This window comes from Artibeus jamaicensis, unplaced genomic scaffold (genome assembly GCF_021234435.1).
Source record: "Artibeus jamaicensis isolate MK-2021 breed Jamaican fruit bat unplaced genomic scaffold, CSHL_Jam_final scaffold_474, whole genome shotgun sequence".
Classification (NCBI taxonomy): domain Eukaryota; kingdom Metazoa; phylum Chordata; class Mammalia; order Chiroptera; family Phyllostomidae; genus Artibeus; species Artibeus jamaicensis.
This window is the reverse complement of record NW_026522046.1, coordinates 30,533,441-30,556,535: the sequence shown is the minus strand read 5'-3', so window position 1 is coordinate 30,556,535 and position 23,095 is coordinate 30,533,441.

The following is a 23,095-nucleotide window of genomic DNA, read 5'->3' as shown; positions in this document are numbered from 1 at the left end:
GAAGGTTCTACACTATCTGGAGGCAGGATCCATTGCAGGCATTTCCTTAGAGGGTATAATTAACATAGTGATCATAATCACTTTAGCCATTATCTCCTTGAATAGGTTTACAATCTCATTAAAACCTTTCCAAAACTCTGTGATAAACCTATGTTTAACATTTAGTTATTTTTTTCTAATTATTATTTAAGATAGAAAGTTGGATCATTTTTAGAAAATTTTAAAAAATGTGGAGAAGAATATAAGAGAATGAATTTAACTCATGTTTTGCAAAGTAAGAAAAATCTTCAGGAAACATTTGATGAATTTTCTCTTTCTAAGCATCTATTTTTACATATTGAAAATTATCTTTATGTACTGTTTTCTACAATTGTTTGATTTTTTTCCTAAATGTGATCTGAATATTTTCAACATTATTACATTCACCATTATTATGGTCATTTTAGTATTTCATAAAATAAATGTACTATTATCTATCATTTCACTTAAATTCACTTATTTGGTCATTCATTCAAGAAACATTTATTAAATGTGTCCATGTTCTGGATATTATGCTGAGTGCTGAGTAAATACGAGCCTGCCAAATAAGAGTAATCTCTATCTTCATGGACCTTTCAGCCTAAAAGGTGTAATAGATATTTTTTAGATGTATACAACTCAGAAATGAGTATTGTGTTAAGCATTATAAAATGGAAGAAGTTTATAAAGTTGTTTGAGTCAGTATACTGGAGGACCTAATATTTATTTGAGTTTTAGGAGACATTACAATCATCTCAGTATCCTTTAGGTTTTATGTCTACATGTTTATTTATTTTATCTTTCTACAGAAATAAGACAAGAGAAGGAAGGGAGGAAGAGAGGGAGAGAAACAACTGTGAGTTGGTTGCCTCTCACACACACCTCAGTTGGGGTCTGGCCTGCAACAGAAGCATTTGCCCTGACTGGGAATCGAACCAGCAAGCTTTCGCTTTGTGGGACAATACCCAGCCAACTGAACCACACTAGCCATGGCTAATTCCTTAAACTTCTTGACTTACTATTTCATTCTTCTCTATTTTTAAAAATTGTAATAAAATTAGCTCTCACTAGTGAGAGTATCATGGTCTGTGGTCTCATTTTCATTCCGTGTATTTATAAATGATGTTGAGCTATATCTTTTTTACATTAAAATATTCTGCAAATATTTTAAATTAATCATAGGAAGAAGATAAGCCTGTCACAAGAAACAGAGTTCTGTACTTTTTGACTTGCATCAAAGTTCTGTATTTTCCTTTAGTTTAGGGTTCTATGTGTGTATTCTTCAGTACCAATAAAGTTTTCACAGGCTTTCAAAGGATTGCTAAGGTAAAAAACATTAGTATTAAGCAAATGACAAATACACTGTCCTCACAGTAAAGTGTCACCATTGGCCTCCTTTGGTTCTACAGGGCATCTCCAAAGCTCAGATCTTCCTTGAGAATTAAATTGGAGTCACACTCACAATGGGCTCTACCTGAGTCCTTCCCTCTTCCAAAAGCATTGTTTCAATTTGAATGGTGTTCACAGTCTTAAAGATAATTCACAGTACAGAAAGGTGTCAAATAAATGACAAATATTAAAAACAAATTTCAGTAATATTGATTCACAACTATATTCTAGACTTCATTCTTTAGTAATGCTTTGAAACATAAGGCAATTTGATATAATTTTAAGCAAGGCAAAAATCTTAAAGAAAAAGCAATGTTTAAATTTATTTTTCATAATAGTATAATATTCAAACTTCAATTATGTCTAGGAAAATGTTAGTGAAGACATTTTTTGTAGTTTAGTGACAGATTATAACCTCGATTTATCTTTATCATGGGAAAATAAACCTTAAGAGATATAAATTTTCACTTGTATCGACACCCAAAACATTCTATATAGGAGATACCTGGTAATCAATAAATGGTGGGAAAATAAATGAATAAATGCATAATGACCTTCTCTTTCATTAAACCAAATGTTTGGAGGCATTACCATCTCTTCTAGTTTCTGCCAGGGCTAGTTTTGTTTTGGTTTTGTTTTTTAAATAACATACCTAAGGTTTGAGCAGAAAGCTATGATGATCTTCATTTAAAATGATATTGTGACCATAGACGGTTAGCTAATTATTAATAAGGAAGAAAGCAAAGAGAATTGGACATTGTTGAGCATAATCAATCAGGGAGTACAAGTCTGTTTGCTTCACTGGGAAGCTACAGCTGCATGCGCTCCAGGAGACTGCCTCTGAGGAGACAACCTTAGGAACACGGGAAATCTCTTTAGGAGCATTGTCTGTCCTCTGGTACTGAACTGTCACGGGCACAGGGGGAAGTGTTTGACCACAGAGTTCTGTCAGTTTAACTGAGGGGTGGACCCATCACATGCCCATGAAAGCTTGGGAAGTTGATGGGTTATTTTGAAAAAGTTCCTGGCCCTTCCCAAAATAATATAATCCCAAGGAAAAAAGAAGCTCTCTCTCTCTCTCTCTCTCTCTCTCTCTCTCTCTCTCTCTCTCTCTCTTGCTGGGCAACACAGGCTCACCCGGTGCATTCACACAGCCATGCCTACTATAGATGTGGGCTCTGGGTGGGAGATGGGGTACAGCAGCCCATCCAGGAAAAAGCACTGAGCTCTCTGGATGGGGACTGAGACCTGCAGGCTCCAAAGGACAGTGCTTTAATATAACACAGAAACTCGGGGCACTGGCTTTCGTTTTGGCCTTGCTGAAGACGTGGTTGGAGTTTTCCCACGGCAGGATGGATAAAGGTGGGACGGCGGGGGGGAAACTTTCCACCCGAATAAATGCTGCCACACCACAAATCTCCCATGTGGAATGCTTCCTCACAGTCCTGTGAAAGAATGCCACTTCCACTGGCAACAATTTCAAAACCTGTACTTTTACCTTTAATTTGAAGTTATCAAATATTGCAAAAGTTAGACTGAAATCATCTGCCAATTGAATAACATGCTTTTTTAATTGTTTAGTGTTATGTTTTCTCTTCATCCTTCTGTTCAGTTGTTTTCCTCAATTGACTTGGAGATTATAGTCCCCAGAAAGATCTATTTTTACCAATTTGAAGGATTATAGCTTAAACTGTTTCCTGGCTGAGGAAAGTAGCTATTAAAATACTAACCCACTAAGGTTGGAAAGTGCCCAGTGGAAAGTGAGTGTACATGCTGAAAAAAGGAACATTTTAATGCATACCAAAAAGACCAGAAATGCCACTGGAGTTTGAATAGAAACCAGTTGCGATTAGCATTGATGACTCACAAAAACCGCAGTTCAGTCTACTTTTCAGCCACTGTTGCTGTTCCAGATCACAAAGTCCTAAGCTGGTTGGGGAAAGTCACAGATTTCAGCATGGCTAAAGATCAAAATTGATCTATTTTCATTGACTTATATGTGAAGTGGTTCAGTGAAAACCACTTCTGACTTTGACGCCAGCGACTTGAACATTACTGAAGGCAATTACACTTCCATGGGTTTGACCTCCACCTCACCTAAAATATAGAAAAGTCTGAGCGATTGACAGGCTCCAAAGCTGAGTGAGAGCTATAAAAATAAGGTTTGCTAAAGTGAAGGTACTTCAGAGACATTTAGAATATCCCCACGGACACTCAGGAGGCCTTCCCGTGCTGTTTAGCAGAATTATTTCTATTTCCACAAAGAAAAGGGAAGGTTAGTGATACCACAACCACACTGGGGATTCCCAAAGACTTCTTGGTCTTCTGATTGGGAGAAGCAGAACAGAAAGTCTCTCTACGTGCTGGAACCCAGAACTGCCTGCAAGTCAACTGGTTTCCACTGTAACAATAACTTCTGTGGGACAGTGAGGCCAACACAATGTAAAATCAGATTACATTTATTTTTCTTACATTGTCAGGTATACAAAATTGAATTAGTCATAAACAAACTAATATAAATAGTTTATTGGCAGCCGGTGTGTGTTTATTTGTTTATTCATAGTTAAGAAAAATAAAATTTATAAACATTCCATCCAAGAACTATAGTACTACCAATAATTTATGTATTCATTTTTGTATTTCTGCCCTAACCCAGATCCCTATTTTTCTCATTCAACTTCCTGCCATGTTTTCTATTTTCTTGCTTTATAAAGGTGGGCTATATCTCATGCACACGCATGCCTCCAGAATATTGTGAACTTGTGTGTGTGCTAGTTTTCATCCTCTGCAATTGATTTTTTCCATTCAAACTAAATGTTCAAAGAGTAGCATTTACTGTCACATTTAGCTGTAGTTCATTAACCTTTCATTGCCTCATAATATTTTACTCTGTTAACACAGAGCAATTTATTTATTCATTTCCTCATCAAAACATTTAGGCTGTTTCCAAACTGATGGCACAGAGTACTGCCATCAGCCTTCTTGTACAGGTATCCAAATTCCTAGGGCTACGCTATACTCTCTTAAATAACAATTTCACACCCGCCTTTCTACCAGTCCCTGGAAACCAACAACCTGCTTTCTGTCAACCATGAATCTGACTACTCAGGATAGCTCATGTAAATGGAATCATACAATCAATATTTGTCTTTATTTGACTGGCTTATTTCACTTAGCCTAATGTCCTCAAGGTTCATCTGTATGGTAGCATGTGTCACAATTTTTGTCCAATCCTGGCTGGTGTAGCTCAGTGAATTGAACATGGGCATGCAAACCAAAGGATCATAGTTCAGTTCCAGGTCAGGGCACATTCCTGGGTTGCAGGCCAGTTCCCGACAGGGGACACATGAGAGGCAACCACATATTGATATTTCTCTCCCTCTCTTCTTCTCTTACCCTCTAAAGATAAATAAATAAAATATTTTTAAAAGCCTATTCCTTAAAAAAAAGAATTTTTGTCATTTTTTAAGCTGAATGAGACTGCACTGTATCCACATTCAACCTGTTGTTTATCCAGTCATCTCTCAGTGGACTGTAGGGCTGTCCTTTCATAACCATAAATCCTCAACTCTGGCAACTACTCATCCTTCTCTATTTTCATTATTTTGACATTTCGAGAATGTTATGTATGGGAAATCATACAACATACAACCTTTGCACTGGCTTTTTTTTCACTCGACGTAATTCTTTTGAGACTCTTCTAAGTTGTTGCTTACATCAGTAATTCAGTCCTTTTTACTGGTCAGTAGTACCCCACGGTGCATATGCACCAGTTAATAATTTAAACTATTCACCTACTGAAGGACATCTCAGGTACTTCACGTTTTGGGCTATCGGCTAAGTTTGACATTTTATTATTGTTTTGTGTTTATTTCCCCTGTTTCTCTTCTTGCCTTTCTGTGGGTTAATTGACCTTTTTTTTTTTAGGATTTAAGATGTTTGTATTGTGTTTTGTAGTATTTTTATAGCTTTCATAGTAGCTACTTTCTATGGAGTTTTTTAAACTAATTTTCCTTCTTGTCTTTTAAAGTAAATATTACTATTCCTACATCACAAATAAAGAAACTGAGGTGCAGAGATTGTAGGTAGCCTGTCTACACGTCTTCTAGTAAGTAGCAGAGCTGAATACGAACCTAAATCTGCTCGACTCCAGAGCCGTAGTGTTGCTGGCCACCGACAGTGTCCACTGGGCAAAATGAGAAGCCTCCCCTGTTATGAGCCACCCTTGTCAGGAGGAAGTCCACAAGAACAGGCAGAAAGAATCTGAAGTATCATACCTCAAAACTTTAGCTCTCCTTCCTTTCAGTCTGTGATACCTCTTCATTAGCCCCTTTCCACCTGTGGAAACCCAATTTACTGAAATGCAGCCACTTTCATGAATCTCTGTCCCTAACTGCATTACTTCTCTGTGGTCTACAGTAATTGTTTTGCTTTGGTTTCTCCAAAGCAATTTGTTTATATGTCTCTTCCAGCCTGGATGCTAGTTAGCTATTTATGTATTTCTTGCTTTGTATCTCGACTGAAAACTCTTTGAGGAAATGGACTAAGACATAAGTTATTTTGTCATTCCTACACCTAGAACAATCTCTAGCATATAATAGTTGATCTAGCAAATTTTTGGTGAGCTAAGTGGAACCAAATCAGAGCTCAGAAGTTCTGAGTAAATCTGCTAAGTTATTTGGAAGGACAGTCGGTGTGGACCTTTCTAGATAATGATCATTTAGTTACTTATTTGATAGATTATGTCTTTCAAATGTGTTACAGCAAAATGTTAAGAAGAGACAAATCAGTAGAAAGATCAATTGGATTTATTAACAGGTGGGTAGTTCCTCACTCTTGCTTGACAAATTTCTCATGTCAGTAATTATGAACATTTCATTTTTAAAACTGCCTGCAACTCAAGTTGCTGGTGCTCAAAGGAAAAAAGTAAGAGGATATTTTATTTGTATTTTAATTGTTACTGATCAAACACTGCAAAATATCTTTCAGAATTGTCTCTCTAAATTCAGGATGAGGATAAGTTAGCAAATGTGTGCTAAGCTCAGATATTTACAACTTACTCTAGTGGAAAAAAGTCATTTAGTTGACTAAATGACCTCCTTATACTTTTAAGCACTGCTTATCTTTATGAAGCCATAAAATATATGTACAGATATATAGTCATTTCTTGTTCTAAAACATCCACTATTAACCATGATTTGTAAGAGTTGTAAGCATAACCACTTTCCTAGGAGGACACATGTACAATTGATATTGCTGTACTATCCCCAAGTGCTTCTTGGACTCTATTTTCCTCATGAGTTATGGCTTCTCAAGTACAATAGCCGTGCTATCGAATGTTGGTAATGCAATGCTATTTTTTAGAAGATAAATTAAGTTTGATTATTTGAATATTATCAGTCAAAAAGGAAAAATGGCACAAGCCTTTGTTTTTAATTTAGCTAGGAATAAATACATGCCCAGCAATAATTAACTATCCCTGAACTTAAAAATCATGTCTTAGTAAGAGTTAGAAGAGACCTTGACCACAGCTCATTCCTCCCAGCTGTAATGGCCTGACTGTAAACTGCAAAGAATTGTAAAATGACCTAAGATTTATAAGTAAAGTATGCACAGTGCTTTACAGTTTACAAACTACATTTAAATAGTCACAGCTGGTGAGTGCTGATCTTAGAAGAGTTGTTCACTGTGTGGGAGATTCCACGTCCTCCTTTCTAGTACCTGTCCTTCATGGCTCATTGCCCACGGGGTACCCACATCCTACTTCCCAACAAGTGTCCTCTTCTCCTGCCCCAAGGACCTGCTTCTGTCCCTTATGTACCTTATACTTTACTCCCCATTTCTCCACTCATTTTGTTTTTAAAGACAAATTCACTTTCCTTTTTTTTACCAAATGAATGACTCTATGTATCCAAAATGATAGTCTGAGTCTCAGGTCTTCTATGAAGTCCTCTAGACTACCTTAACTCTTAAGATAGTTTTTGTATAACTGTCACTTATTCATTCAATGAGCGTTTGAATGAGCGTTCACTGGGGACTTTGATACCTATGGTAACCATCTTCTCTGCCCACAGGTTTAACCATGGTCTTTAATCTCTGCTTTATGAAGTCCTTGAGGATGACCTGAGGATTATTCATTAGCCAGGATGGTGGTGACATAAAGGCCCTTCCTTCCCAATTCAATCGGTTTTACTCTTACTGGTTTTATATGGAGAACTTGCAGGCACAAATATTCACGGCTCTGCTGATTTTTTTTTAAATCTGGGAGTTACTGTTTTAATGAATGAAATGGAAAATAAGCAGATAACTACAATGAGTAAAGTCATTGCAGCTATCTATAGATACAATTCGGGAACATCTGGGAGTGGCATATCTTCTGATTTTTGGTTTTCTTTGCATACCTATTTTTCTCCATGTCTTCTGGAAAGCTCTTTATTAACGGAAATTATATCATATTCACTAAAATCTGTGAGCTCAGGATGCTATTTGTTTCTTTTGCTATTTCACCCTAGATACCTAGTACCATGCCTGGTCCAATGTAGGCAATGAATTTTACTGGTTGGTGGCTGGAAACTTTCCATTTACTTGCCTCATTTTGTCTACTGTTTGTTATGCAACTAATAAATGTTCATGATATACTTGAAAAATAACAAATGCGTTTTAAAAATTTGTCTTGGTGTTACATAGTTTAATATTGACTATTCTCTGTCCTTTCACCCAAGAAGTTAGTCATGGGAAGAATCTTTAAAATGTACAGAGCAGAGAAAGTAGGAGACAAACAAAAGAGATAAAACACAACCTCAGAGTGATGTTAATATTACTTTATATACTTTTTAGAATATAGACATCAAAATGAAACATGAATGTTATTGATTAAAGTAATTGTCTTTCAGCAAGTTCCAATTTCCCAATTGTTATACTTCAGGTCTTATTTTCCAGGCATTACTCTTAAGTGGACAAATTCAGCTGAGGGTATTATATCAATACTGTGAACTCTGTTAATCTATAAGACATCATTTCACAACTATTTTGTATTTCAATTATGTGTTTCATAACCTAAAAAATATAAGGTCTGGGTAAGAGGTTTATACTTTCGTGTGAGAATCTTTGAATGTTCTTTATAAGTAAAAGAAATCCAAAATGTGACCTTTTGGATTTTACTAGGTTTTAAATGAGAATGCTGATAATTTGAAAACTCTTTATATTTTTAATAAAATTTATAACCAGTTCACATTAAAAAGTGTGGTGTCTTAAGTTTTATTCTGCAAATAATTTGTAACACAGGAGAATCTAATCAACAATTCCTATAACCTTTTCACCACATACTAAGCACTTACCAAGTAAAAGGCACAGAAAGGGAAATGAAAAATGTGAATTCTGTGCCTTCCTCATATACCTTTGTGTTCTTCACCTTTTCACATTGTTTCTTATGTACTCATTTACTAACTCCTCATTTTATTCTTATATATCTAGGGCTTACTGGTCAGACCACTGTTCTTTGCTGCTACAATTCTCTGGCACTTTTGTAGCTTTCATAATTTAATTGCCATATTTAATCGGGTCTTCTGAACTCCATACCTTCATCTCTCACTCTTTACAATTCACTTTAATTTTCTTTAGCGCACCAAAACAACAAATCAAAAGTATTTTTATCCTGCTCCCCATCTCATTTCAGAGTTTCTAGTTTGTGCATTATGGGAAACAGAAATCTTGATGTTTTTATTGCCACTTGCACCAACTTGGTCTAGATCTGATCTATTACACTACTTTTGCTAGTCTCCCCAATGCCTACCAAAATGAAGTGTATTTTGGTTTTCATTCAAGCCTCTTCTCAGACTAGACTAAACCTACCTTTGTATTCTGTTTGCTATAAACCTCGACTTGAGCCAGGCTGACTTCCTACTGTCCACACCTACTATCTCCGTTACAGACTTTCTACTTATTTCACAAATGAATTACACAAATACAATATGATCTCTCTTATAAGAAGAATCTAATGAACAAAACAACAAAAATACAAAAGAGAACCAGAGATATGAAAACATGGAACAGACGGACAGCGGCCAGAGTGTTTCTGTGGGAAATGGTGGAAAGAAAAGGAAGACACTACACAGAGAACAAATATGAATGGGCCACGGGCGTGGACAGCAGTGCGGGAATTGACTGCGGGATTGGGGGTGGCCTGGGCAGAGGAGGGCAAAGGGGGAAAATTGGGACAACCGTGAAAGAGCAACAATGAAAAGATAATTAATTGCTGTCCTCAGGCATCCAGACTTTAATTTATCCAATTTAACCTTTGTTTGAATTCTGCCATTCAGTCTTATTCTGCTTTTTTAAAAATTTATCTTAAAAAAACAGGTTATGTCATTCTTGCTCAAAATTTTCAAGTTTTTATTATTGCAGTTATAATAAGCTAAACAATTTGTCACATGACAACGTCTTCAAATTGAACTGGGTGTACTATATTTTTCCTTACTTAACTGGCAATTCTAAACTTAACCCTTTCAGTCAGGTAAACTGGATAACTTTCCGAAGGCCTCTCTCAAGCACTGGTTCTAACTGTTCTTTTCATGGAAGTAATAACTCTTAGTTGATCATATGCTTTCTCTTCTCTTTGTTCATATTTCAGTTTAAATTTTATCTTCTCATACAGGACTTCCTTGATTACTTAGGGTAAAATGCCCCCTGAACCTCCACTTTGGTCCTCTTTTACTTTTTTATAGAATTTATATTTATGTATAGTTACTGTGTTTTTATCTTATTTATTGTTGTCTCATTCATTAATGTAGGGAAAGTGATTTCTTTGTCTCACCTCAGTTCCAGAGTTTTTAAAAGAGTTTATACATATTAACATTAAAAAACAATTACTGAATAATTGAATGAGTAAGTGTATATCAAAATTAGACCAAAAGATCCTGCCTCCATGATAGCCAAGCAGCTCTTGTTATACCAACCTCATGCAGACAACTACCATAACCTATAGTTATCATACACACAAACGCACACACACACAACCATTATAGTCCATGTCATAGGGTTACCTAAAACTCTAATATGAAATTTGAGTCATATATAAAGAACGAGATGATATACTACATACAAGTAAAAAACACAGAAAGTGAGAGATAACTGTTCAGAGAAGAGAAATCCACTGAGGTAGAACTTTAAATTCTGTGCCTAAATTCTGCTCAAATTTCTGGCTAAGTCTTAAACTATGAAAATGCAAGGCAGATGTAAAGCAACCCACCTAAGGTTAAAGAAAATGAACTAAAACAGCTGCAACTCAACAGAAGGAAGACAATTCTTTCAAGTTACTGAGGCCAAGTTAACAATTTGATGAAAATAAACAGAGACAACCACAAAATACCTGTTTTGGGAGAATATAGCAGAATCCAGGGGCACTATAATGTATCTATTATTCACAATGTCCAAAATAGAATACAAAATTACTTAATCATCAAAGAAATAGGGCACATTTTCATGAGCAGAACTATTCAATAGAGAAACCTCAAATGACTGAAATTTACAGAAAATAATTTTAAGGCTTCTATTACATTTATGCTAAAGAATGTAATGGAAAATGTATTTTAAATGGATGAAAAGATAAAAACCTCACATGATAAATAGAAACTTGAAACAAAACCAAATTAATACTCTAAAATTGAAACCTACTTTCTTTCAAATAAAAATTTCACATTGTAAGTTTAACAACATATTGAAGATGGAACCAAATAGAGTGCTAAATTTAAGATACAATGATCAAAATTATGCAATTTGAATGAGAGAAAAATATTGACAAAAATAAACTCTATATCAAGGATCTTTTAGAAAAGTCCCTAACATGTATTTAAGGAGGCCTAATATGTATTTAAGGGGAACTTACCCACAGGAAAAAAGGAAAAGAAAGACAGAAAAAATATTTGAATAAATATGGGTCAAATTTTCCAAATTTCATGAGAGACATAATAGATTAAAGAAGTTTTAGCAGGAAAAAATACAAGAAAAATGACACAGTTGCAAAATCTTGTCAGATTTATTAAGCTAAGGTTAAGCTTCTTTAATGTGACCAGAAAAATGGCATGTTACATTCAGAAGAAAAATAAATTAAAGTGTACTGAGTTCTGAGCAAAAACAATGAAGACAATGGGAAAACAATTTAAAATTCTGAAAGATAAAACTGCAATCCACCAAAAACATTACTCAAAAATTAAGACAAAATGTAGACCTTTGGTAAAAACTAGGTGTGTAACAACCTCAGAAAGTGTGAGATAGCTATGCATTTGTATTTGGGTTTTCATTGAAACTATGCAATTAAATATTAAGTAGATAAAAATTAGAGTATCTTTTAAGTCCTGGTGATTTACAAAATGGCATTTATTCTGTATCAATTATACTAGTTATGGAAGTTCTTGCTGGACAGCTATAATTTATAATAGAGTAAGAGTTATTAACAAAATCAAATTAACATACAAATTGTGGTTGGAACTAACTATAAATAACAACTTTTAAAGTTAGAAAGTGAAACCATTAACAAATGCTAAAGTTTTTCCATTATTATTTCAATGTTGAGCTAGAAGAGATCTTAGACATTTTAATAATAATTGTCCTTAATACTTGATGTTTGTAACATAAGAAAAAATGCCAATGGTTGTCTGGAAGCATGACATAAAACACACCATTGGGCAGAAAATCTATAATTTGGGTTCTCATCACTCTCACATTTGGCAAGTTACAGTTTTTTTAAATTAAGTTTTCATGTACTTGATAATGAACCAGAGCTCTGTTAATGTAGAGGATATGATAGTGTCCTGTCTTAACCCTTCCTTCAGGACCTAGGCACTTATTCTTCCAACTACTGACAGAATTGGCTGCCCATTACCCACAAGACTGCCTTCTGCAGAAAAAAAGTGTCCTGTTCAGGGTTATTCCCTCTCTGGGTTCAGTCCACATACAGTGACTTGTCAATGTTTAGTTCCTTCTTCTCGAGAGGGCATGGCCGTCTCATCTTCAGAGCTCCCCCATGGAATCGGCTGAGGCCTCTGTGGCAGATGAACCACAGTCGAACTCCCCCTACTCTCTGTCCTGCTTCTCACACACCCCCGTGCGTGTTGTTTCCAAGAACACTTCCCAGTGCATCCCCAACATACTAAACTTCATCTTAGAGTCTGTTTCCAGGGAATTCAATCTAAGATAATAATAAAAAGAAATAAGCCTTTTTAAGAGGCTTTATTTTCTGTGTCCACAGAAATAAGCCTTATTTAAGAAAAAGTTCATAAAAGTATTACTTACCTGGTATTTTTTTGTGTTAAGCAACTAAAACTGTCCATGTAAACAAAACTTTTTCACTAGAGATAAAATTCATAGCTAAGGTGAATTACATGTAGAAATCATATATATCCAGATTATGAATTTTTATATGTATGCCAACCCATATAACTACAATCCAAATCAATCTACACAATATGTCTGACATTCATGTTTTCTCCTTTTACTACCACCATCAGAAACAACAATTATTCTGAGTTTTATGTTATTTTTTTCTGTTCTCAGACACATATAAATCAAACTATACAATAAGTACATTTTTGCGTCTGGCTTTCTCTACTTAGTATAACTTGGTTCATCTATGCTATTGTGGAAATCAGGAGTTTGTTCTTTTTCTAATCACTGTGTAGTTATCTACTATAAAAATATTCTGCCAATTACTTACCTAGTCTACTCTTGCTTATCACTTAAAGTGACTGGTGTTTGGCTATTAGAATAAAGTCACTATAACATTTTGTACATGCCTTTCAGTAGACATAAGCACTCATTTAACTTAAGTAGATACATAGGAGTAGAATTTTTGAGTTATAGGGTCATCATACTGGGCAAATGAATCTTGATAAAATCTGCCCAATATTAGCTAGTACCCAGAAAAGATCTTTTACTCGGGATTTCAATGGCTATACTCTATGAATAAAAACTATATATCACTGCCACTTAAAATAAAAACATAACAAATTAGGAAGATTACAAATAAAGCCTATGAATACTCAACAAAGCTGATAGAAGCAGAGGAAATGGTCACCTAAAATATGAATGATAAATACAATGGGCCCTGGCTGGTGTGGCTCAGTGGATTGAGCACAAATCTGCCAACCAAAGGGTCACTGGTTGGTTTCCAAGTCAGGGAACATGCCTGGGTTGCAGGCCAGGTCCCCAGTAGGGAGACACGAGAGGCAACCACACATCAATGTTTCATTCCCTCCCTTTTTCCTTCCTTTCCCCTCTCTCTAAAATAAATAAATCCAAAAAGAAAAAGGAAAGTACAATGAGTTCATTTTTCTTCTTCAGTGTAGCTGGAGAATCAGTTTGCCTGGGGCCAACTACAGCTCCACTTCAGACATGCACAATTACCCATCTGATTTTAATTTACAGATAATATATAAAAATATGTATTGCTTATGCCACATCAGGTTGGCATAAAGGTTAGGTGAAAAAATTAGAGCAATAAGAGAAGGACTAAAGGTATGGTAGAATTAGAAGCTCCACAAATTAAGATTCACCCAGTGGCTGCACCGTGAAAGTAAATATTCTTTGTTGCAAGATAGCCTTTGGGTTTTAAATGATATGGTATATAAGACATGTTATAGATGGGTATATGAGGAAAAGACCAGCAGCAAAAAGACGGCATATTCAAGTGTCATGACTGAGAGAAGCTTCACAAAGTGGATATTCACTGAGGTGGAGGCAGAGCTAAGGAAAACCAATGAGCAAAAGCAGGAAGCTATTACTAGTCTCAGGACTATAGTCCATAAGGAGAGGAATTGTGTTACCAAAATCTGGAGACATGAGTCTGATAAACACTCTGGCCTTAAGTGGAATAAAGCAGCCAACCAGTGGCACTTTGGCAAGGAGAGAACTGGAGAAATAAATACCCTAATTGCATTCTCTTCCTGTCTTCTGGGCTGCTGAAGCCTCCCACTGGCAAACTCCAGGTGTCAATTCCTGATTATTTCCACAGGAAGTTGTCCTAAAGCTTATAACATACAGTATGAAATTTTAAGCTCTTAATATGTTGTAAAATAGCATTAAGATATAGATACAAGAGGATATTAGGAGATTTATATTTGTATTCATTAGACAGGTAGAATATTTTCTCTTATACTTTAACTGGCTGTTTTCCTTCTCTGAATATTTCCTCTGTATGTTCTCCACTTTCTTTTATTAGTAGAGTGCTGATGTTTTCCCAATTAACTTTTAGGGCTGTTTTAGAACTCTTAATCTATTAAGAATAATATATATATTCTAAAATGCATATGTATAGTTAATTCCATATGTATATAACTTTTTGTGTATGCTAAATGTGCTTAATCAATGAGTGTTTCCTTAAATAAATTTTTTATGTACATCTTTAGTGCTCAGGAAGCTGTTCCCTTCCTGAAATCATTAAAGTCACCTATTTCCTAGTTTATTATACTGTTATAATTTATTTATAACTTTTTAATCTGACATCTTCCAGCTACTTACTTGATGGCTGTGCCACTTAAAAACCTGATTGTTCTCTCTATTTCTTTATATCCATTGGCAAAATGCTGATAATCTTTCTTCCTTCCTTCCTTTCTTTTTTTCTAATTGCATGTAGTTAGAATTTATTTTTATAGAGTAATTCTTAGTTTTTCCCTATTTTGTGTTGCAGAAATTTTGATGCATTAAATTTGGTGGACAAGATATATAGGAAACTGCCCTGGCTGGCGTAGCTCAGTGGCTTGAGTGCGGGCCTGAGAACCAGAGAATCGCAGTTCAATTACCAGTCAGAGCATGTGCCTGGGTTGCAGGCCAGTTCCCAGCAGGGGAGGCAACCATACATTGATATTTCTCTCCCTCTCTCCTTTTCTTCCCCTCTAAAGATAAATAAATAAAATCTAAAAAAAGATATATAGGAAACTAAATTTTAATATTATTTTAGAGTTGCCAACTTAACAAAATTTTCTAAATTCTAAGAATTTTTCTAACTCTGTTTAGTTTAATAGTTCTATAGACACAATATATTCAATGATAACACTTTCTCTTACTCCTTTCTATTAATAATAACTTCTTTTTTAGGGAAAATAAAGCCTTTCAGCTTATTGAGCCAGCCAAGATATTTAAAATACTATCAAGTGATAATGAAACTATAATATATATTGTGTTAATTTATTATTGGGTATGGGTTACCTGATAATAAAAATTTTCATTATACAAGAATGAATTAATAAGTGGATATAAAATTGGGGATGGTGGTGTCAGTTTTTCTCTTGAACTTAGTCCTAATACTTAATAACATTTTTTCTTTGTACCTGTGCAATTTATTATTTAAATTTTATGTATTTATTTTGATCAAATTTTTATTGTATTTTTTCTCATTACCATTTAGTCCCCTTATACTCCTGCCCTCATTAATAACCCCACTGTTATCCATGTCCATGAGTCCTTTCTCTTCCCCAACCTCTCCCCTCAGTTGTCATTTGCTCTTTAGTTATGAGTCTGTCCCCATTGTCCTTGTTAGTTCAGTTTTTTCATTATATTCTGCATATGAGTGAAATCATATGGTATTTGTCTTTCTCTGACTGGCTTATTTCACTTAGCATAATATTCTCCAGGTCCAACCATACTGTCACAAAAGGTGAAATTTTCTTTTTTTACAGCTGAGTAATATTCCATTGTGTAAATGCCCCATACTTGTTTTATCCACTGATCTATTGATGGACACTTGGGCTGCTTCCATATCTTGACAGCTATAAATAACACTGCAATAAACATAGGTGTGCTCATTTTTTTTCAATTAGTGTTTTGGGTTCCTTCAGATATATTCCCATAAGTTGGATCCCTGGGTCAGAAGGCAGGTCAATTTTTAATTTTTTGAGGTAACCCATACTGCTTTCCACAGTGGCTGCACCAGTCTGCATTCTCACTGACAGTGCAGAAAGATTCCCCTTTTTCCACATTCTCACCAGCGCTTCTTGTTTGTTGATGTCTTGATGACAGCCATTCTGACAGGTGTGTGGTAATATATCCTTGTGATTTTAATTTGCATTTCTCTGGTGATTAGTGACACTGAGCATCTTTTCATATGTCTATTGGCCATCTGTATGTCCTCTTCATAGAACTGTCTATTCAGGTCCTTTTCCCATTTTTAATTGGGTTGTTTGTTTTTTTGGTGTTAAGTTCTATAAAATCTTCATAAACTTTGGATATTAACCCCTTATCAGATGTATTGGTGAACATATTCTCCCATTCTGTGGGTATTTTTTCATTTGATTCCATGTGCTGTGCAAAAACTTTTTAACTTGATGTAGCCCCATTTGTTTATTTTTTCTTTTGTCTCCCTTGCCTGGGGACACATATTCAATAAAATATTGCTATGAGCAATGTCTGAGATTTTGCTGCCTATGCATTCTTCTTGGATTTCTATGGTTTCATGTCTAACATCTAAGTCTTTTGTTCACTCTGAATTTATTCGTGGTGTAAGAAGGTGGTCTAGTTTCACTTTTCTGCCCACGTCTGTTTAAATTTCCCAAGACTATTTATTGAATTAACTATCTTCAGCCCATTGTATGTCCTTGCTTCCTCTGTCAAATATTAATTGACTATAAAGATGTGAGTTTATTTCTGGGCTCTTTATTCTGCTCCATTGACTTGTGTCTGTTGTTTTGTTGTTGTTTTTTTTGCCAGTGCCAGGCTATTCTGATTACTATGGTCTTATAGTACAGTTTGATATTAGGTAGTGTGATTCCTCCAAATTTGTTCTATCTCAGGATTGCTATTGTTATTTGGGGCCTTTTGTGGTTCCATATAAATTTTTGAAATATTTTTCCTACTTCTGTGAAATATGTCATTGGAATCTTGATAGGAATTGTATTGAATCTCTATATAGATTGTTTTGGGTAGTGTGGACATTTTAATGATGTTAATTCTTCCTATCCATGAACATGGTATGTGCTTCTGCTTATTTGTATCTTCTTCAGTTTCTTTCTTCAGGGTCTTACAATTTTCTGAGTACAGATCTTTTACATCCTTGGTTAGTTTTATTCTTAAGTATTTTATTGTTTTTGTAGCAATTGTGAATGGGATTGTTTTCTGAATTTCCTTTTCCGTTAGTTCGTAAATGCCACCAATTTCTGGATATTAATTTTGTATCCTGCTACTTCGCTGAATTCATTTATCAGTTCTAGTAATTTCTTGTAGAATCTTTGGGGTTCTCTATGTACAGTACCATGTCAACTGCAAATAATGAGAGTTTTATTTCTTCCTTTCCAAGTTGGATGTCTTTTATTTCTTATCCCTATCTGATTGTTATCACTAGGACTTCTAGTACTATGTCGAATAAGATGTTTGCTGTTATTTGTCTAGCTGTAACTTTCTTAATTAATCTTTGTTGGCAATTAGATTCCTCTTTATTCGAAAAAGCAAATATTTTTCATCCCCAGAAAATTTTCTTCTGAATATGTTTTCTTGTTTTAATCTCCATTCTTTTCTACTCAGGTTTTTCTACTCATAACTGACCTTTATATTTTTATTATTTTGTCATCAATTCTCTGCTTCAGACAGGAAAGATTTTAATTTTACTGTAAAGTTTTCATTTCTTTGAAAGAACTCAGTGTGAGTTCTTTTTGTTTTGAGATAGACTTTTTCTCCTTTAAAACATCTGTGTCTTGCTCCATCCTAATAAGACTATAATGTAATGATCTAACATGTGTTCTGATACAGATAGTAAAGCAATTTGAGTAGAACACTTTTCTTATGAATGTCACTTATGATTTTGTTAACTTTTCCTATAGTTTTTCCTTAGTAAGAATATTTTTAAATTTTTTTCTGCTTACTGATCAGAAACCTATCAAGGTGTCTTGGTTCTAACTCAATACTCTATACTTGAATCATGTACAGGATGATGATAAAAATATTTTCTCAGTATTTCAGTTGGACAAAAGGCCCAATTTCCAGAGTCTAACAAGTATACCTAGATTGCAAGTAAACTGACATAAGTGTTATCTCTTAATTCACAGTTTTTTGACACTTTAAGTAAAAACTAATCAGTGCAAAACCATAAGCCCCAGCATGCATGTCAGCTAGGACACTTTCTGTTGCCGCTGTCTGTCCTGACTTGCTTTCTTTCCCCCACTGTTTTTTCTGATAGCTCTGTCTCTGGATGGAGAGGTGGTTTTCTCAGCTCAACGAAAAATGGTTGCATTGATCAAGAGTTGTGATTTCCCAGTTCAGTGTTATAAATCTTTCAGTCAACAGGATTGCCTCCAAGTCCCTTTATCAGAGTTGATTCTTTCCTCTTTTTTGAGTTTTTGTGATTATTTGAAGAAACGGTATGAAAATCAACATAAAGGAAACTATTCAGATACCACTTAAGTCACAATTAATTGGCTCTTAAAGGAAGAATAGAAATTTCCTCGTCAGAAAAAAAGAAAGAAAACAAGGCATCCACATGAAGAGACCTGCGTATTCAAAGACAGAAGTGGGTATTGGGAATTTGTGGGAGGAAGTCATGTCAAAAGCCAGCAAGTTCCAGATTGCATAAGACTGTCCCTGTGACATGCGGTTCTGTGGTTTTGGGGGAGGCACGGAAGGGGTTTGTCAGAGTGGAGACGTGACTCTTTTATGATCTGAGGCAGTTGATAACTGTGCGAAAGGTGAATAGAGGGAAAAAAAGAGGTGCCATAGTGACCAATTGTTAGTCTATTACATGAGTCAAGTGTCTTGATTAAACTAAAGCAAGGCCAGTGAAATTTGAGAGATAACTTTAGTCACAGAATTAAGAGGAGAAATTGATGACAGGAATGTTTTCAGGAGTATAGGGAGGACTTCAGGTATGAAAGAGAGGCATTGAGATATAATGCGATTAATGGAGAAATAAAAAGATATGCAAGAGTAAACTCACAGATATCTCATGGAAGTCAATTTGATGACTATCAGTAGAAAATATATGCCTCTATATACCTTTTGGTCTTATAAATCAGCTTCTGTGGGTTTGTCTTATACTTTTGTAATTATATTAAATGATTTATATATGTTCATTATATATAAGGGTGTTATCCACACCAAAAGTTTGGGAAAACTCCAATATATATCAATGAAATATTATTTTTTAAAATTATGATTAATCCACCCAATAGATTGCTAAGCAATTTTATAAGAAAAAACACATATTTCTATGTATCAATATAAATAACCTCCAAACTGTTAATTTTTTTAAGTATAAAACACTGCATAGAAAGCCCTCTGATTCGTTCATTCATTCATTCATTTCTTTACTTGACAGCTTTATTGAGATATAACTGACATGCCATAAACCACAAATATTTTAAGTGTAAAATTTGATGGGCTTTGGAAAACACATACAAGGTTAAAATCATCATCACGATCAAGATAATAACATATCTGCCACCTCTAAAATTTCCTTTATTCTTTTTTTAATCCTTTTCTTTCACCTATCAGCCCTCCCTCATCCCATTCTGTGTTCTGTCACTGATCAGTTTTCTGCCACTGTTGGTTGGTTTGCATTTTGCAGAATTCTGTATCTGTAAAACGTTACAGTGTATTGTCTTTTTTGTTTTGCTTCTTTCACTCCACATATTTATTTTGTGACTTAGACATGCACTGCATGTATCAATAGCTAATTTCTTTTTATTTTTGAATAGTGTTCTATTTCATGGTAAATCACATTTTTTTTACTCATTCATCCTTTGATAGACATTTGAATCGTTCCTAGGTTTGGGGTGTTGCAAATAAAGCTGTTAAGAACATTTGAGCACAGAGCTTTTAGGGATATAAGGTTTCAATTTTCATGGGTAAAACTCTAGAACAGTGTTTGAGTGGTCTGGTAAGTACATGTTTGCAGTTTATGAACTTGCCAAACTATTTTCATAGGAGTAGCATTTTACATTCTCCTAGGCAGTACGTGAGAGTTTGAATTTGCACTGCATTTTCACTAAGACAACCAGTCTTTACATTTTAGCCACTTTAGTGTGTGCATGGTGGAGTCTCATTATGAGGTTAATTTGTGTTTCCCTAATGATTAATTATGCTGAACGTATTTTTATGGGATTATTTGCTATCAGTATATCTACAGGAGGAGTATCTATTGAAATAGCCTGTTTTTAATGGGGGCTATGTTTACTTAATATTGAGTGTTAAGAGTTACATATTTTAGATGCAAATGCTTTCCAGGTATTATTTTTGTAAATATTTTCTCTTGTACAAAATATGTATGGTATGCATTTTTATTTTATCAAGCGTGTGCTTTGAAGACAAAAAATTTCATTTTATTAAGTCTAATTTTACTTTCCTTGTAGAGCTCTTGTCTTTTGGGCCATGTTTAAGAAACTTTTGTCAAACCCATGATGGCTAAGATTTTCTTCTAGAAGTTTTATAGTTTTAGATTTTACATTAGATATGCAATCTATTTCAAATTAATTTTTTGCATATATTAGGAGATGGGGTCTGTTTGTATGTATGTGTGTATTACGTATATTTCACACATGCTTGTTCAACTATTCATCACCCTTTGTTGAAAAGGCTATCCCTCCCCCCACTGAACTGCATAGGCACCTTTCTCAAAAAATCAATTGACACAAGTATGTGTGGATATATATCTCAACTTACTATTTTTTTCTTCATTCACACTCTAAGACTTAATGTACCATATGAAAATTTTTTCAAAAAAACAAATTCCTTTGCTGCCCTGTGAATCTACTAAAGTGTGCCCGTCCAGATCATGGCAGGAGACACCTGGAATCCCCCTCAGTGGATAATTCAAGGACGGGAACTTTGACAAAGGCTTACACAGGAAGGGAAACCCAGAGAAAAATGTGGGTTGTGTGAAAGTGAAAGTCACTGGGCAGAATAGGCATCAATGAGCTGCCACCCCCATTTCAAACATGTTCGTTATATGTTATAATGAGGAAAGGTATGCAGAGCTTTAGGAAGATATAATCAAGAGTCAGGCAGTGCTAATCCCCACACAAAAAAAGTTAAAATAATTGAGTAAATGGAATTCCAAGTAGAGGGAATATTGTATGTGGGTGACGAAAGGTAGAATGAATGGCACATCATTATTAAACTATGGTTATGACAGAATTGTTGAAGCAAAATGTGAGAGGGAGATCAATAAAAATTGAACCTGGACATGCAGACAGATGCCAGGTCACATAGGACCTTACAGGTCACATTGTGGACATGGATCTTCATTCCAAGTATAACAGGAAGGCTCTGGGGAGCTAAATAATGAGTGAACAATGACATAACCTGATTTGTAATTTGCAAAGGATCTTTGTCTGTTGAGCCCCATCAGGTTTTTCACAGTATAAAATACAAACACACAACTTATGAAGTTACTACAGTAGTTCAAGAGAAAAATATAGAAAGGCCCAGTGGAGCATGAAGCAACATGAATAGGAGTTCATGATGGAGCTAATACAGAGTGTTAGACAGAGAAGGTATCATGCTTATTGAACTTTTAGAAGTACCCGTGATACTTTTGCTTTCTTTCCTACTCTATTAAATGGTTTTTAAGAACTAGGTGCTTTTGAAGAATTCATAAAACTCCTCTGGGCCAAGAGCCAGTCTGTCCCCATTAGCATTCAGATCCATTTGTAAGACTTCCACTGCTCATAGGGGCTGAACCCTGCAGACTGCATTTCCTAGCTGACTTTTGATTAGGTTTAGTCAAAGTGAAACCCTAGCAGGAGGCCAAAGATGGGAGGGCGAGAAAAAGTCAAGGCATTTTCCCTTTCTCTGCCTTGGATGGTATTTTCTCTGTCTCCCTCTCCCACTTCCTCTTCCTCCCCATCTCTTTTTCTCTTTTTTCTGCCTTGTGTGGTATCTCCAGCTATGGACATGTCTTTTTTATGGCTCTAGTTCACACCAGACAGGCCTAATGTACTTCCAACACCCTCCACTGCTTTGGTCTCTAGAATTCCATAATATCCTGCCTGTGACTCTGTAGTAGAGGAGCTTCCTGCTGTCACCAACCTCTGGATTGCCTGCATACAGTCTCTTTGACTTCTCACCCATCTCATTGGTTGTGTAACCAAATCCCTTCTGTTTTAAATAGGGAGGTCCTGTGTGGACCCTATGTGATACAAGCCTCAAAGCCCCACTCTGGAGGTGATCATGGGAACTGTTCAAGAGCTGCACCACTATGAGCACCACTGCCTTGACTCTGGCTGCCCTTGCAGGTCAACACGGAGGTGCACTTCACGGATCAAGAGAAAAGGCCATGTAATAAAATAAGCCCTGAGTTCTTCTGTTTCAGTAGGCCACCCTTTGGCTCATAATCCTATTGTTAAAAACAGAAATGTTTATAAAGAGTAAAAGATAATCACTTTTATCTACTCAACAGGTAGAAATCCATTCTTTGACGTGAACCTTAGAATACTGTGGCATTATGATTGCTCTTCATACCACCCCAACTATGTACAGTAAGTATTCTCGACCAGATTGTCAGTTCTTCTACAAGATCTTGATCCCTTTCAAAGACTCTTTCAAATTTACTATTGAAAACGAATCTGTCACCAGTCATTATCAAGCACCTACTACATGAGAAGTGTGGTCGTATGTTCACACAAATAGTATTTGATTTCCTGTTGCTTGTTTGTCACAGTGAAAAATTAGAAGTCCTTACTCAGGGAAGACAATCAAACTGCAGGTCACTGTA